Consider the following 14,397-nt stretch of genomic DNA (forward strand, 5'->3'; position numbering starts at 1 on the left):
CTGGAAGGGCTCCTCAGCCGGCTCCTGGGACGGGGACCACAGGGCAGCTGTGCCCCCCAGAGCCTCTCACGTGCGTCCACCAGGTCCTGGGGGACGGAGAGCCCAGAGCTGCCCGGAGCTCCCTGGGAGCGGTGGTGAGCACACGTCTGCCCTGCGGCCCCGAAGGCAGCTCTCCTGAACAGACATGGGAAAACACAGGAAACCTCACCTTAGCTCAGAGATGGATCTCAAGGCAACCAACAAATGACCACAAAAATGCAAGCTCTTGATTCCACCGGATGCTAAAAATGGGCATTACACAGAGATGCGAAATATGCTCCATGAATCTCAGAGTCGCTCTTCACAAGCTATATTTAGCTGTGACGATTGCTACCTTTCAGACTGGAAGAACAGCTTGCGAGTTTGAGAGATTTTTATAGTTTTTCTGACTGTAAGTTAATCTAATAAAAAGGAGCACCTCTCGCCACAAACTATATTTGTCTGACATATTTGCAGCTACATACTTACGGTAGCTATGTATTTATAATGATATTTTTATAGCTACAGCAAACACCTCCTCTGCTAGCTCTGCCCTCGGAGCCTCTGCAGTCCGGCTGGTACAGCCGCCGGCCGTCCTGCCCATAGCTTCCCAAAGGCCCAGCCTTTCCTGGGCACTGGGGTCCAGCAGTTCGCTTTGCACTTGCTGGTGCAGGATGCTTTGGTTGGCATCCAGGCTAAAGCGCGTTGACCGGTGCCCAGGAAGGAGTCAGATGTGTTTCACATTTGTTTCAGTTAAGGACTGTTAGGGCGGGAAGGGTTGTGCATCTTTTATTTCCCAGATTCCTCCTAGCTTGGGATGTGTGGCCTTCTTGTGAAACAGGATTGGAGACTTGAGCAGAAGCGCAAACAGACCTGGAGGAGACACGGTTTAAAATCTTGCTTTCAATTCTGCCCTGAGATGCATGGAGTTCCTTTTGCTTTAAAATGCTGTGCTAAGAAATGCTATTAATCAGTATACAGGCTTTCCTTGGTGCATATGTTTTCTAAAATGGCTAAAAATGTGTAACATAATGAGTCAGAACTAGTAAAAAAAAATAAGTACTGGTGGAAAAAGACAGTATGGCTGAAGGATAAGACCTGGTGTTTGTAACCAGGGCATACGTGATTGTGAAAGCATTTCCAGCAGGCAGTGATGCTTTGTCCCTCATGAATTCATCTGAGCGAATCATTTTTCAATAAAGCGTACTTTAAAAATCCATGTATTATTCAAAATGTTGTGTTGCCATTTCAGTGTGGTTTTAATAAATGAACAAAGTATGGCAACTGGCTATTTCTCCTTCCTGACTGCGAGCTAGGGCGCAGGGCACCACGCAGCAGCGATGCACCGGCCTCCTCCTCCATGGTCTTGGCCACGCCAAGGATGATGGTGTCTGTACCAAAGAACACAGGCTGGGAAAACAGGGACCCTCTGAGTCCCCGAAGGGTACCAAAGCCAGATGGGAGGTTCCTTGTCCTGGTGGGGCTACAGCTATTTCAAGGAAAGAAGAAATCCAAACCTGTGTCTGTGCTGTGGGTGAGCTCCCCTTTGAGTTCCCACCAGCCGGGCAAAGGAGCAGTGAAGCGTGATCATTGATTCAGAGATTGCACAAGAAAATCAAGGCAGCCTTAAATCTGAAACTCTCTCCAGGAAGAGATGCAAAGATGCAGGGGTGATACAGAAAGTGCTTTACACAGCCCTGAACCACCGTCACTGTGGGACAGGCGGAACGGAGAATTAGAGCAAGCCACTCTTGGGAGCAGCGTCCAACATGCAGCTTTCCCTTGTGCTTCAGCCTTTGTGTGTCAGACAGAGCAGGTCTGCTAATTTTTTACACCTAAGGGCTGGTGCCCATTTGCATGTAAGATAACATTTTAATGTCACCTGTTGGGAAATCCAAAACGGCTTTAGGATTTACCTTTCAAGGTAAAACAAGGTGGGGTTTTAACCGTGACTATAACTCACTGCTGGAACAAGTGACCTCAGACGGTGGTGAATGTTGTCCCTGAAGGTGCCTCATCCAGAGTCTTCCTAAAAGATCTCTGTGCCACAAAAAGGTTTGTGTGGAGTGCAGCGTTTTGGGGGGGAAACATTAGAGCTGAGGTAACAGATGACATCAGACCCATCGTCTCAGCTGTCTTTAAAAGCTGTGTCCTGCAAGTCAGAAGAAAAAGCACATCTAATACAGAGGAAAAAGAACAGAAAGAGGGGAAGTTCCTGAAAAATGCCTGCCCTCGAACCCTCCCAGCCCCTCCACTCACACAGTTTTCCTGAACTTGAAGAAATCGCTCTTTTGAAGCTCAGAGTCGATGTGTTATTGATAGGAAGTTTCCTGACTGCATTGGCTGAGTTTTAGAGATATTGATAGTCTTCTTCAGCTGGCTGCACACAAGTTACACAGTGTGTCTGCTGCAGCTATGAAACACATACGATGATAGAGTTGTCTCTTTCACTCAGTCATTCAATATTTCTACAAGACTTTTGTGGTTTAACCTCGGCGGGCAGCTCAGCCCCACACAGCCGCTCGCTCCCTCCCCCCCACCGGTGAGATGGGGAGAAAATTGGAAGGGTAAAAGTGTAAAAACGCATGAGTTGAGATAAAGACAATTTAATAGGTTAATTAAACCTATCCTCCTTCCCTCATCTGCTATTGCTGAGCACAGCTGGAATATCCCTTTGGTCAGTCAGGGTCACTGTCCTGGTTGTGTCCCCATCCCCTCCCAACTCCTTGTGCACCCCAAGACTCACTGGCAGAGCAGTGTGAGACACAAAAAAGGCCTTGAGGCTGTGCAAATACTGCTCAGCAATAGCTAAAACATCCCTGTGTTATCAACACTGTTCTCGCCACAAGTCCAACACATAGACCCCTACAAGCTACTATGATGAAAATTAATTCTATCCCAGCCAAAACCACCACACCCTTCCTTCTAATTTCTATCTTTGTAAACAAAATTCCACAGGTAGACATTGTTTTTGCCAGAAATACCCTTATCAATAGGATACGTATTGCGGTCCCTGCTGGAAAATGAGCAGTAACACAAAATGTCATATCACCTTGTTGTCCTTCAAACAACCACCCTTCTCTTGCCCCATTCTTCGTCTCTCCTTCCTGGACCACTGCAAGTCTTCTACTGAGGCGCCTCAAAGACCATTCTCAATGTTCTCCACAGTATTCTCAGTGTTGTCTTCACCTCCTTTCTCAGACACCTCAGCTTTTTTCTTCCTGGTTTTCCCATCACTAACCTCTCCAGAGAGAATCCTGCTTACCAGCCCAAGCCCAAGAAGAGCCCTTCCTCGCTTACTGTGCGCAGAAACCTTTCCTCTTGGTGCATCCAGTTCCTTTGCTTGCCAGTGCTCTCAGGAGTTTCTAACCCTTGTTCTCTCTCCAGCCCTCTCAGCAGGCTGAAGAATTAAGAACTGGATTTTCCCAAGTGACAGAGCTGTCTTTGAACCACAGACATTGGATAATTATTCCATTCATTGGATAGCACACGGCTGATCCATACAAATCAAGATATAGACATACCATCAAAGTAGCACACAAGTCCAGCACTGGTATTTATTTGTCTGAAATTTTGCAATTGAAAGTATTATACTTTTGTTATTTAGCGTCTCAGCCATATAGCCCAGGAAACGAAGTAATTGGTAGCAGAAGTGTTTAGTGTCTGTACCTTTGCTATACGTTAAAGCACAGATCAGGTACTTTAATATAGTGTTTGAGGTGTAGAAGGAAAAGACAATCCCTGCTACCAAGATCTTCAAATCTAAGGACAGGAGAAAAGAAAGAATGAGGGGAAAAGAAAAGAACAGTAAGCAGCATGGGTCATCATGGGAGGCTGCAGGAGCTGTAGGTATCACTGTACGATAGCAGGCAAACAAGAGGCTATATTGCAAATTATGGGTTCCATGAACAAAATCAGCTGGAAAACAGAGGGCATTGTCATGATTTAAATTTCCATTTTCATGTTGCTCCTCTTATCAAAATCATCTGGAACAGATGAAACTTCGTCTGCAGTAAAACAGCAAGACAAATATCCATGAGTATTGTACTGTCACTGAAATGGGCTTGTGACCGATTGTGCGGCCTTTAGATGGAACAGAGTGTTTCCCAGAGCAGTGATCTCTGCCAGGGACCTCTGTCATGTCCCACCGGAGAAGCTCCTCCTTGCTGTGAGGACCCTGAGGATGTCCCTGGGGATCTGTTTAGTTTTCATGCTGTCGATGATGGGGTTCAGCATGGGAAGGACCAGCGGGTGGACGTTGGCCGTGAACACATGAATGAGAGGAGAAGCATGCTGGCTGTACCGGTGAGCCACGGGCAGACCAGCCATAGGGATGTACAGGATCAGGACTGCCAGGATACGAGACAGGCCATTGTTCAAAGCTTGAGATGCTCCCTCCGGGGTGTGATGCTCAGAACGGCCCCAGCAATCAGTATATATGGCATGAGGGTGAGGATGAGGCTGAATGTCAGAAAGAGAATGGTTTCAGCAAAGTCAAGTCATACCAGTTACTGAATGCGATGTCTGCGCATCTGCTTGATCAGACAGCCGGTGATGGCAACCCTCCTAAGAGGCATCTGGGCAGAGCAGCCAGCCCAATCCTGCCTATCCTGGCACTGGTGAGGAGGGAAGAGTATCTCGGCGGGTAGCAGATGAGCCATGGCCAGTAGCACCGAGGGCTCCATGAAGGAAAAGGGATGAGCAAAGTAAAGCTGAGCAAAACTGACTCCAAAACTCATTTCCTTGTAGCTGACCAGGAAAACACTCATCACAGCTGGCGTTGTAGACAGAGGCAAACCCAAATTCGCGATGGCCAGTATGGACAGGTAAGACTACGCAAGCTCATGGTGGCTCACATCAGTCCTGAAGACAAAGATGATTGTGCAGTTCCCACAAGTGATGCAATGTAAGCGCAAGTGCAATGGATGGAGAGCCACACGTGGGAAACCTCCACCCCCAGACGCCTGTTGGGGTGAACAGCACGAGAGGAATGTGATAAATTGGTTCTGCTGCAACACCACATGATGAGCTAAAGCACAAAAAGGCAAGGTAACCCTGTATTCAGTGAACAAAGAAAAAAAGCACAAACTAGAAATGATCCAATATCATAAAACTGCCAAATCTGAGCAAACAGGCTTCTGTTATGTACTCTGGCTCTCTCAGAGTCCTGCAGTACAAGCTCTGATTTAAATGAGAGTTTGATGATACAGAAACATACCGTTACAGATGTAAACATTGCACTTTGCTATGACAAGAATAAATACCGCATACCTATGAGCCCAGTAACTTCTTCATTTACCTGCTACTGTGATAAATATCAACATACAGGGTTACCGTTATTATAAACATCATTAATCTAAGGAAAAGGAAGGGAAGCTTGCAGTTGTTCCTGAGATAAATAATGACTCATCAAATGTCCTGGGTGAAGCAAAGACATTTCTGCCAATTTTACAGGCACGCACGGCACTTCAGGGCTTCTGCCTTATGGAGTTGAGAGACCTTACGTCACTGATATGTTTTTTTAACTCCAGAAATAAGCAGGAGCCTCTCTTTACATGATGAATTTGGCAGTGCTGCCGAGTTGTCTAGACTCTGCCTTGGCTGCTTCCAGTCCCACTGCCAGAAAGGATGCGGTTTCACGCCAGCTACGGCTCCGCTCTCCTCACCTCCCTCTTCCCACACAACATGCTCCGATGCCTTGGTTTAAAGGAGCCCAGCTCAGCTGAGGAACCACGTCTCCAGGTACCACTATATCACACACCCCTCACTTGCCTGAACACAGCCTGGGAATATCCTCCAAGTCTTTACACCGACTGCCCGTGCTTTACAACCGACTCTTGTAGAAACAGCTGACAGGAGAGCTGTCTTGCCTTTGTAAGTACATAGTGCATCCACACAGAGACACCACAGAAATGCTGCATGTTCATTTTATCCATGGAGAATTTCCTAAGCACCTGGCAGGTGCACAGGACTTCTAATCCGAATGTCTTTTAAAAAGCAGTACAGCATAATGAGGCATAGCAATATAAATCTGAATAATTCATACTGGGCGCCAGGTTCTGATTTTATGCTGAGCAGGTAAAACTGACAAGAGAGGGTTTGCTGTTGTGGTTGGGAAGCAGGTTTCTGAAAACAGAGCACGCACCGAGGGAGCAGGGGAGATAGAAGTTTTAGCTGCTGAAGGCAGAAAGGTGTGGTAGCTCAGTTAAAACCAGGAGCACAGTCTTAGTCATGATTTTGCATTATCCAGCACCTGTTACTGATATACTGACATGAGGTTCTGGCCCTGGGTCTCTCAGCTGAGTTAAAGTCTGAGCTCCGTCTCTCGGTGCCCATGAAATGCTGTGCGGCACAACAGGAGACTGCAAAGCAGGGCCGGGCTTTGCAAGTTGAACCTTCTGTTTTGCTCTGTGCTCTGCAGCTCCACGGTGAGCGCTCAGAAGGATTTAAAAGGAAAAAAACCCAAACCGAATGCTAACAGTGGTTAGGTCAGGAATCAACTACAGGGAACAGTCCTTCTTCTGCTGCACAAACCTGATGTTCTCTCAGACCTCATGTGCTTCTGGTTCCTTCATCTCAACAGGGGCGCTGGTAACGGGGATGTCCGCGCGCGGGCTCACTTCCCCGGGATCCTGGGCACGTGGCACGGCAGGGGCAGGCGCTTCTGACCTCATCTGGTTGGTTTCTTCCCCATTCCCTGAATTATTTACTTCCAAATAGAAACAGAACATAAGAGCAAATGAAAATTTGGCAGCCCAGAGGGCCAGCCGTGCCCTGGGGGGCACCGAGCCCTGCATCGCAGCCGGGCGAGGGGGGGATTGTCCCGCTCTGCCCCGCGCTGGGGCGGCCTCACCCCGAGTGCTGTGGGCAGCGTTGGGCGCCGCAGGACATTGGGGGTATAAAGCTACTGGAGAGTGTCCAGAGAAGGGCCACGGAGCTGGGGAAGGGTTTAGAGGGGAAACCGTACGAGGAGCGGCTGGAGTCCCTGGGTTTGTTCAGCTGGAGCAGAGGAGGCCGAGGGCAGCCCTCATGGCGCTCTGCAGCTCCCTCCCGAGGGCAGGAGGAGGGGCAGGGCTGGTCTCTGCTCTCTGGTGACCAACGCCAGGCCCCGAGGGAACGGCAGGGAGATGTGCCAGGGGAGGGTTAGGCTGGGTTTAGGAGAAGGTCCTTCCCCCCGAGGGTGGTGGAGCCCTGGCACAGGCTCCCCAGGGAGGCATCACGGCACCAGCCTGGCGATGTTCCAGAAGCCCTTGGCCAAGGCCCTCAGAGACACGGTGTGAATTTGGGGTGTCCTGTGCAGGGACGGGAGCTGGGCTCGATGGTCCCTGCGGGTCCTTTCCAGCTCAGGGCATTCTGTGATTCTGTGATCCTATGAAAACAGCAGGCTAGCTGGTCAGAGCAGAGCGGACACCAGGAGAGAACCCTTCAAGCACTTTGACTGACTGCAGGTGTCTTTCCTTGTGGCTGGACACTAGCTCCAGCTTTTTTCTGACATTATGCTTCCCTTTCTTGATCAAAATCACCCATTTTTCCACTATCTGTTCAAGGCAACGACTCCATCGGCTGAGACCCGAGCAACCATCGGCAGCACGAATGCCTCCCTCTCCCTGGATGCTGACCCACAGGACAGCACTGATGTTGGTGGAGGTGAGAGAAACACACACTGCTGCTCCTGTGGAAGGGTGCCCAAGAGGATTTCATGTACGACCATCTTCGCATAGTCTAATAATTGCAATATTGTATAATCATGCATAAAGTAGCTGTGCACTGATATTACCTTGGCACTTTGTCTGGTAAAAGGCCACTTTTTTGGCAGATGTGGCGGTGAAAGACTGTTGCCGGTCTGGCCTTGGTAGAAGATGTATGAGACTATGAAATATTGGGCTGAATGCGCAGCAGTCACTCACCAATACTAAAACTACTTGAAACCAGTAGGAAAAGAGTTTAACACAGCGGAAAACACTTCTTTTACAGCAGAGCAGTTTCTGAAACTTGTTTTCACAACCAGTTATGAAGGAGGACAGCATCAGGGTGCTTAAAAGGTGATTATAGAAATTAATGAGTAATGGGTCCATAAAAATATATTCTAGTGAGCCGTCAGGGGCGTGACCTCTATTGTCACGAGTAAAACAATAAGGAAAGTAGGGATGCTACAGGGGGAATGGAGTGCGGAAATTGGCCGGGGTCATGTACCCTCCCAGTGCGGATCCCAGCGACCTTCCGAGGAGACTGGCAAGTCGATAGCTGCTCTGCAAGGAAGCAGCAGAACCGTTGCGCTGGGCTATCGCAGACAACCCTCTCAGAGATGGCACCAAGCAAGGAGCGATGGCCCCGCTCTGCCACCCGCATGTGCCACGGGGGCAGTGCTGACCCGCCAGGGCTCAAATACCAGCGGCACACGAGGCTTTCGGGGTGAAAGCTGTCTTGGAGAGGAAGAAACGCAGCCGAGCTGAGAGCAGCGTAAGAACAGAGATGCACACAGAGCCAAAATGAAGAGTTATATACTTCATTGCTGGTGTTCAGGGATGATCCTGGGGGACTAAAATCTCGCTTGCCCACTTTAATCTCACTTCAGTGGTACAGCGTTCTCCCGCGCAGCGAGGGCGCTTGCTCCAGGGTTGGTGTGTATGATACACTGAGCAAGCACTGGGTCAAGATACGGGAGCGAACCCCCTGCCATTCCTCAGTTCACGTCCAGACGTCATCAGGCTAATACAAATCTTCTGCAGAAGAGTGAAAGTACAGGACTTAGCAGCTGGATGAACTTAGCGGTTTTCTTCAGCTTTTCTTCTGGGCTGCCTTCCCCTGCATTTCCCTGGCACTCCCTTGTGCACGTCGGTTTATTTTCCCAGCCTGTGTGTTCAGAGGCCAAACTTCCACCCTGTTTCGTGGCTCCCGGAGAGATTCTGCCCTTACTATGGATCTGAGACGACATATCTGTAATCCCCATGGGAAGTCCCTGAGGCTTTTGAGACATTTCACTGTCAGGTAGGAACTTTAATTTTTAAGAAAGATCACTCTGTGGCTCTGCCTTCATTCACATATCCCTCACTATCATTTCCCCCCTTTTTTTACTCCTTCTTTGCTTTCTAGTCTCAGGTTTTTCTTGGCTCACATATAACTTAATTCTATGTGTGTAGCCTCTTCATTCAGGGCTATTAAAGTACTTTATCAAAAAGAGGCAGTTTCCTTTCCTAAGCGTCCAGCAAGCAGAACATATGAGTGTGTTACCCAGTAAAACAAATAATTGGATTTTTTTGTTGCGGAGCAGCAGCAGAACAAATTATCCCTTGCGGTCTCTCCACCACCACCTCCTCACCCGAGGTACCCGAGTGCCCAGCATCCTTTCGAACAGCAACGGTAACTCCCCTTCTCATCTGAGCGATCCACCTAGACAGACCTACGTTGCTTATGCTCCATGAGCAATGCTAGCAACGCCCACTGACCGGAACAGTTCACCAAGCTGCCCCGGTGTGCAGGGGCCCAGAAAACTTCTTCTTCCCTATTACAAGACCAAAATAATCCAAGAGTTGTGTCATGCAATCTCTGATTTCAGTTTTAACAACCACCTTCAAAATCCTAAATTTTTTAGACAATAAACATTTAGGATGGATGGAACAATCAAGTATTTGGAATGAAAAGTCTGAAGCAACGTAAAATAGATCACCTTTTTTTCCCTTTCCTTCTATGCGCATCAAGAAATCCCCTGCTTACACTCACTTTTAAAGCGCATTTTAACCAATTTTTTCAGGGAAAGGAAGAAAACGTTAGCTGTTCTCTCAGGGACCCTGGGGTTGTCTCTGCTCGTCTCGTAGCCGGATGCTGATTCACTCCTGCAGGACTCCAGGACTGAGATGCAGCTCCAACGTGAGATGGTTACACGGGTGCCTCTGTGGAGGCATCTTGTGCTGGTGGTGGGCGTCTCCCTGCAAGGGTCCCCCACCTGGACGGGGCACCCCATACGCCAGCAGTCGGTGGCAATCCAGGGCTCAGCTTGGCGGTTCCCCCTCGGCACTGAGCCCCGTTCAAGATGTCCTGGGCACCCGCCTGGCCGGGCAGCTGTGCCGCAGGTCCTGCACGCTGACCCCGCAGCCCAGTGCCACGGCATGGCTGCTGCTCGCCACCGGCTTTGTACTGAGTTTGCAAGGCCTCAGGACTGAGGCACGCCAGGTTTGCTCTCTTTGAACTTGTCCTGACCTGCCTGGAGCTTTGTTTTTACCGGATTTAGCAGTAATGGCAATTTTTATTCTGACTATGGCTATGGCTTTTTTACTTACCCTTGTATGGTGCAAAGATAGTTCTAGTTTTATGCAGATAGCAGCAAAAAGTAGCTATTCTGTGCTGAGTGAGATATTTATGACTTCAACTAAATGGCGTAGTGCTGAGGAATACACATCTGGCGAGGTGGCAGGGGCCTTGAGAAGTGGGGACGCAGGATGCGGCGTAGAGTGCAGGTGATGAGAGGTGGAGCAGAGGCTGGTACCGGAGACCTCACGGCTATGAACAACTCAGGAATGGTCGGTTAAAGAAATGCAAGCTTGGCACTGGACAAAAACAGTTTTGGGGTGACAAAGCAGGGCACGAATATTTAACGTGCATAAAACGCACCTGTATTTAGGAAATCTGCACATATCGTGGACTTGCAGACCAATGGAGAGAAAGCAAGGTGTAAAAGCATGTTGTCAAGCATAAAAAACACACAAAGTGGACCCTAGAGTGAGGAAGAAGAAGCCACAAACATCAATATACCCCCTGCGAAGGATTCCAGATTTTGATGACTTCACCTAACATCCGCCACCAAACTGAAGTCACCAACCTCGGGGCCCAGAGGAGTGGTGAAAGGGTGAGCATGACCCCAGGGAAGAGGTAGAAATTGGGAAGTGTGTGTATAAAAATCTTAATTTAGTTAATTTAATACTACTACTACTTCTTCTGTAGAGAAATATTAATTTATTTCTTTTTTTCCGTAATAACTGGATCTGGACTAACGATGATTCTTCTATTAGCCTGTTTTCAATTACACTAACAATTAATTCTTGGCTTTACGTACAATGCGTTTGCTTTTTGCCCATAAATGAGATTCTGATCATAACGGAACACATGGCCCTTTGTAGCAGCAGCAGCGCGAAGCCACGTGGGACACCATGAGGCTTCTCCAGAGAGATCTGTGATCTCCAGCGGCACTAAGCAGCGATGCACAGGCAAGCGCACTGAGCTGCTGGCTAATGCGGACCCTGGGGTGCCCCGGGGGCACTCGGCTCGCCCTAAAGCTGCTCCCCAGCAGCCGCTCACCGAAATGTGCCCACAGGGAAGAAGCATCCGAAGCAATCTGATCCCAGACCCTGGAGATGGGTTGCACAGTCGGCTGGATGGAACGAATGCGGATGCCCCCAGCCACCCACCCATCCCATTAAGCATCACAGAATCACAGAATCGTAGCATGCCCTCCGTTGGGAGGGACCCACAAGGATCTTTGAGCCCAGCTCCTGTCCCTGCACAGGACACCCCCAAAACTCACGCCCTGTCTCCGTGGGGCTTGTCCAAGTGCTTCTCCAGAACCCTCTCCAGTAGCTTTGTACCCTCGATGTCCTGCGGCGCCCAACGCTGCCCACAGCGCTCGGGGTGAGGCCGCCCCGGCGCGGGGCAGAGCGGGGCAGTCACGGGGATATGGGCAACACTTCACTGAGAGGGAGGGCTTCCTCATTTTCTGCGCTGTCACGCGTACAGGTGCCCCCTGCAAGGGCAAGGGGCTGCACGCTCACGTGAGAGACCTTAACAGGCTTTCTGGAGAGATCGAGGGATCTGCAGAGCCGTGAGCACGGTACCTCTGTGGGAAAAGGTCGCAGAAAATGTAATAAAAGGCTGAATCCATATGCACATGTGTAAGTCCGCCGTATGGGGAAAGGGAGTATGGCTCTTCTAACATGCAGGCAGGACTCCCCAACGTATCGCAAGTCCTCCAAGGGCTGGAAAGGATTCTGGCTGGGGCAGATCCAGCTGACAGAGTCTACCTGGATCCCCAAGGGCTCTGAGCAAGGTCCACACCAAAGAATATCAAATAAACAGCCATGAAATTGAAGTTCCACACAGCACTGAATAATTGAATCATAAAATAAAGGTGCATGGCTATCCTTTACAGTGAACCCCTACAGGAATCTGTACTAGGATTTCTGCTTTTCAACAAATCTTCTCTGGGAAAGGGAGGGGAGAACAGCAAGGCAACCGAGTTTCTGATGATACTAAATTACTCCAGGAACAGGAGGACCAGCTGCAAAAATCTGCGGAAGACTCTGATAAGACTGAGTCACTGAACAATAAAACAACAGATTAAAAAAAAAAGGCAGTTGAAACAAACATACGGTGATGCACTTTGGGAAAAAACCAGAACACTTCAGATAGAAAATGACAGGCTGGCGGCTAACAATCATCTCTCAGGAACAAGCTGTCACAGTTGTGATAGTGATACGACAACACAGTTCAGCGATCGGCAGTTCCAAAACCAAACTAGATAATAGAAATCCCTAGGCAAGGGCCAGAAAACAAGGCCAGGACAGCCTTGTGCATCTGAAACACTGCTGCAATCCCGATGCCTCAGGGAGCAAAACACTTGTCATGGGAAATGAGGGAGCAGACCGTGGCTCCGGTTGGAGAGAGGCAGCAGAAGGAAGATACGACAGAGGTGGCAAAGGCTCAAGGATGGAGGGGGGGATCTGCTCATTGTCACTTCCAATATGAGAGCTAGAAGCACGAGAAATTAAAACAGCACGCGTCTGGTTCATAATGAACACACAGAGGTCATTATTCATGCAGCGTGTCATCAGAGTGTGGAAATCACTAAAGCAGGGTCTCCTAGAGCCTGAAGCGTTCATGAATTAAATTTAGGAAGATGAGCTCCTTAGGCAAGCGGGTTCATCACCAAAACGTCAGTGATGTGACTGAAGAAAAGAGCAAAACAGCCCAAGCCCTGTGCTGCTCCAGGAGGAAGACTCTGCCCCTTTGCCCCCAGCTCTTTGCTTCCATTATTGTCCTCAGGCTTTTGCAACAAGGTGCGCTGCGTCCCCTCACCAGCTCGCGTTTCGTTTTTGTGCTGGGAGTTATTATTCCTCCGTCCGAGACAGCAGCACTTACTCCTGCATGCCATTTTTTTGTGATGAGCATTAGCCCTTTCGTACTTATTCTTGGTGCACTGCAGAATCCTGGACGTGTCCCTCCTTGGCTTTCCTGTCTCGGGCAATGGTGCAAACCAAAAGCGCCTGGTGTAAGGCAAGTAGAGGGAAACGGGCCAAGGTTGATGAAAGACCTGCCTTTTGAGAAAAATACTAGACTGTTTCCCAGGCGAGAGGGTGTTGCTTGTAAAAAAGGCTGGACAAGCTGTTTGTCACCAAAACAACTGCTTCTAAGGCAGCAAATGCTGGCAGAAGTTAAACCTCGTTAAACACATTAGAAGGTACTGCCAAGTGCCAGCACCTGTGTTAGAAGGCTTTCCTGTTAAAGCTGACCCCAGGAAGTTGCTCTGCTGAGGGTATTTAAGGTGTTACAGAGGGTTTAGAGGCTATCTGGGCTGGTAAGGCCGGTTGTTTTGTTTGGGGTTTTTGTTGTTGGTTTTACGTATAGTTCTGATGCAAGTTAGCTACTTCCTAGTCCTCAGGTTTATGTGTCTGCTTTCTTAGTTCTGTAATTGCTGCCTTCTGTGTTGTTTCATGTTATCTTAATGCTGAAAATAGTTAGTCTTGCTCCTGTTTTGCAAAAATGCTTCTTAAAAGGAGATTGTGCAATACCCTTAAGCTTTATTGGTAAGGAATGTGGGGGAGTACTGCAGTGTACTTGGTTGGTTGATTTGGTGGGGGTTTTTTTGGTGGGGGGTGTCTTGTTGCTTGGGGGTTGGTTTTTTCTTTTAGTAAATTACTCTAAAAGGCAAGTCAGCCTCTAGGCGGGCAGAGAAGGCTAAGGCATTATTATGTGAAAAGTCTTCTATTGCTTAAGTCGGGTCTCCTTGGGTGACCTCAGCTCTGGGTCTCCAAAGCCCAGGTGCAGATAAACCAAAGAAAATACTCTTCTCTCTTAGCATACTCCTGAAAACAAGGTGGGCATCCTGAAGCTCATGGTCCACACCAGATATCAGTGTGCTAGTGCACTTAACTGCCTCCTCTGAACCGCTCCCCGAAGAGACCCCTTAGCGAGCAGTGTCGAGGCGTGGGAGGTGGCAGCTCTGCGCTGAAACAGCGGGGCCCCTTCACGCAAAAGGACCCCAGTTTGAAGGGGTCTTACGCAGCATCCTCTTTGTGATCGGGGGGTTTGAGGTTAACTCTTGAACAGCCCAAGCGCGAAAAGGGCCGTTTGTCCCCGCAGCGTTGGCCGAAGGAGGGCACGTAGCTGGCC

The sequence above is a fragment of the Phalacrocorax carbo genome, chromosome 1 (genome assembly GCF_963921805.1).
Source record: "Phalacrocorax carbo chromosome 1, bPhaCar2.1, whole genome shotgun sequence".
Classification (NCBI taxonomy): domain Eukaryota; kingdom Metazoa; phylum Chordata; class Aves; order Suliformes; family Phalacrocoracidae; genus Phalacrocorax; species Phalacrocorax carbo.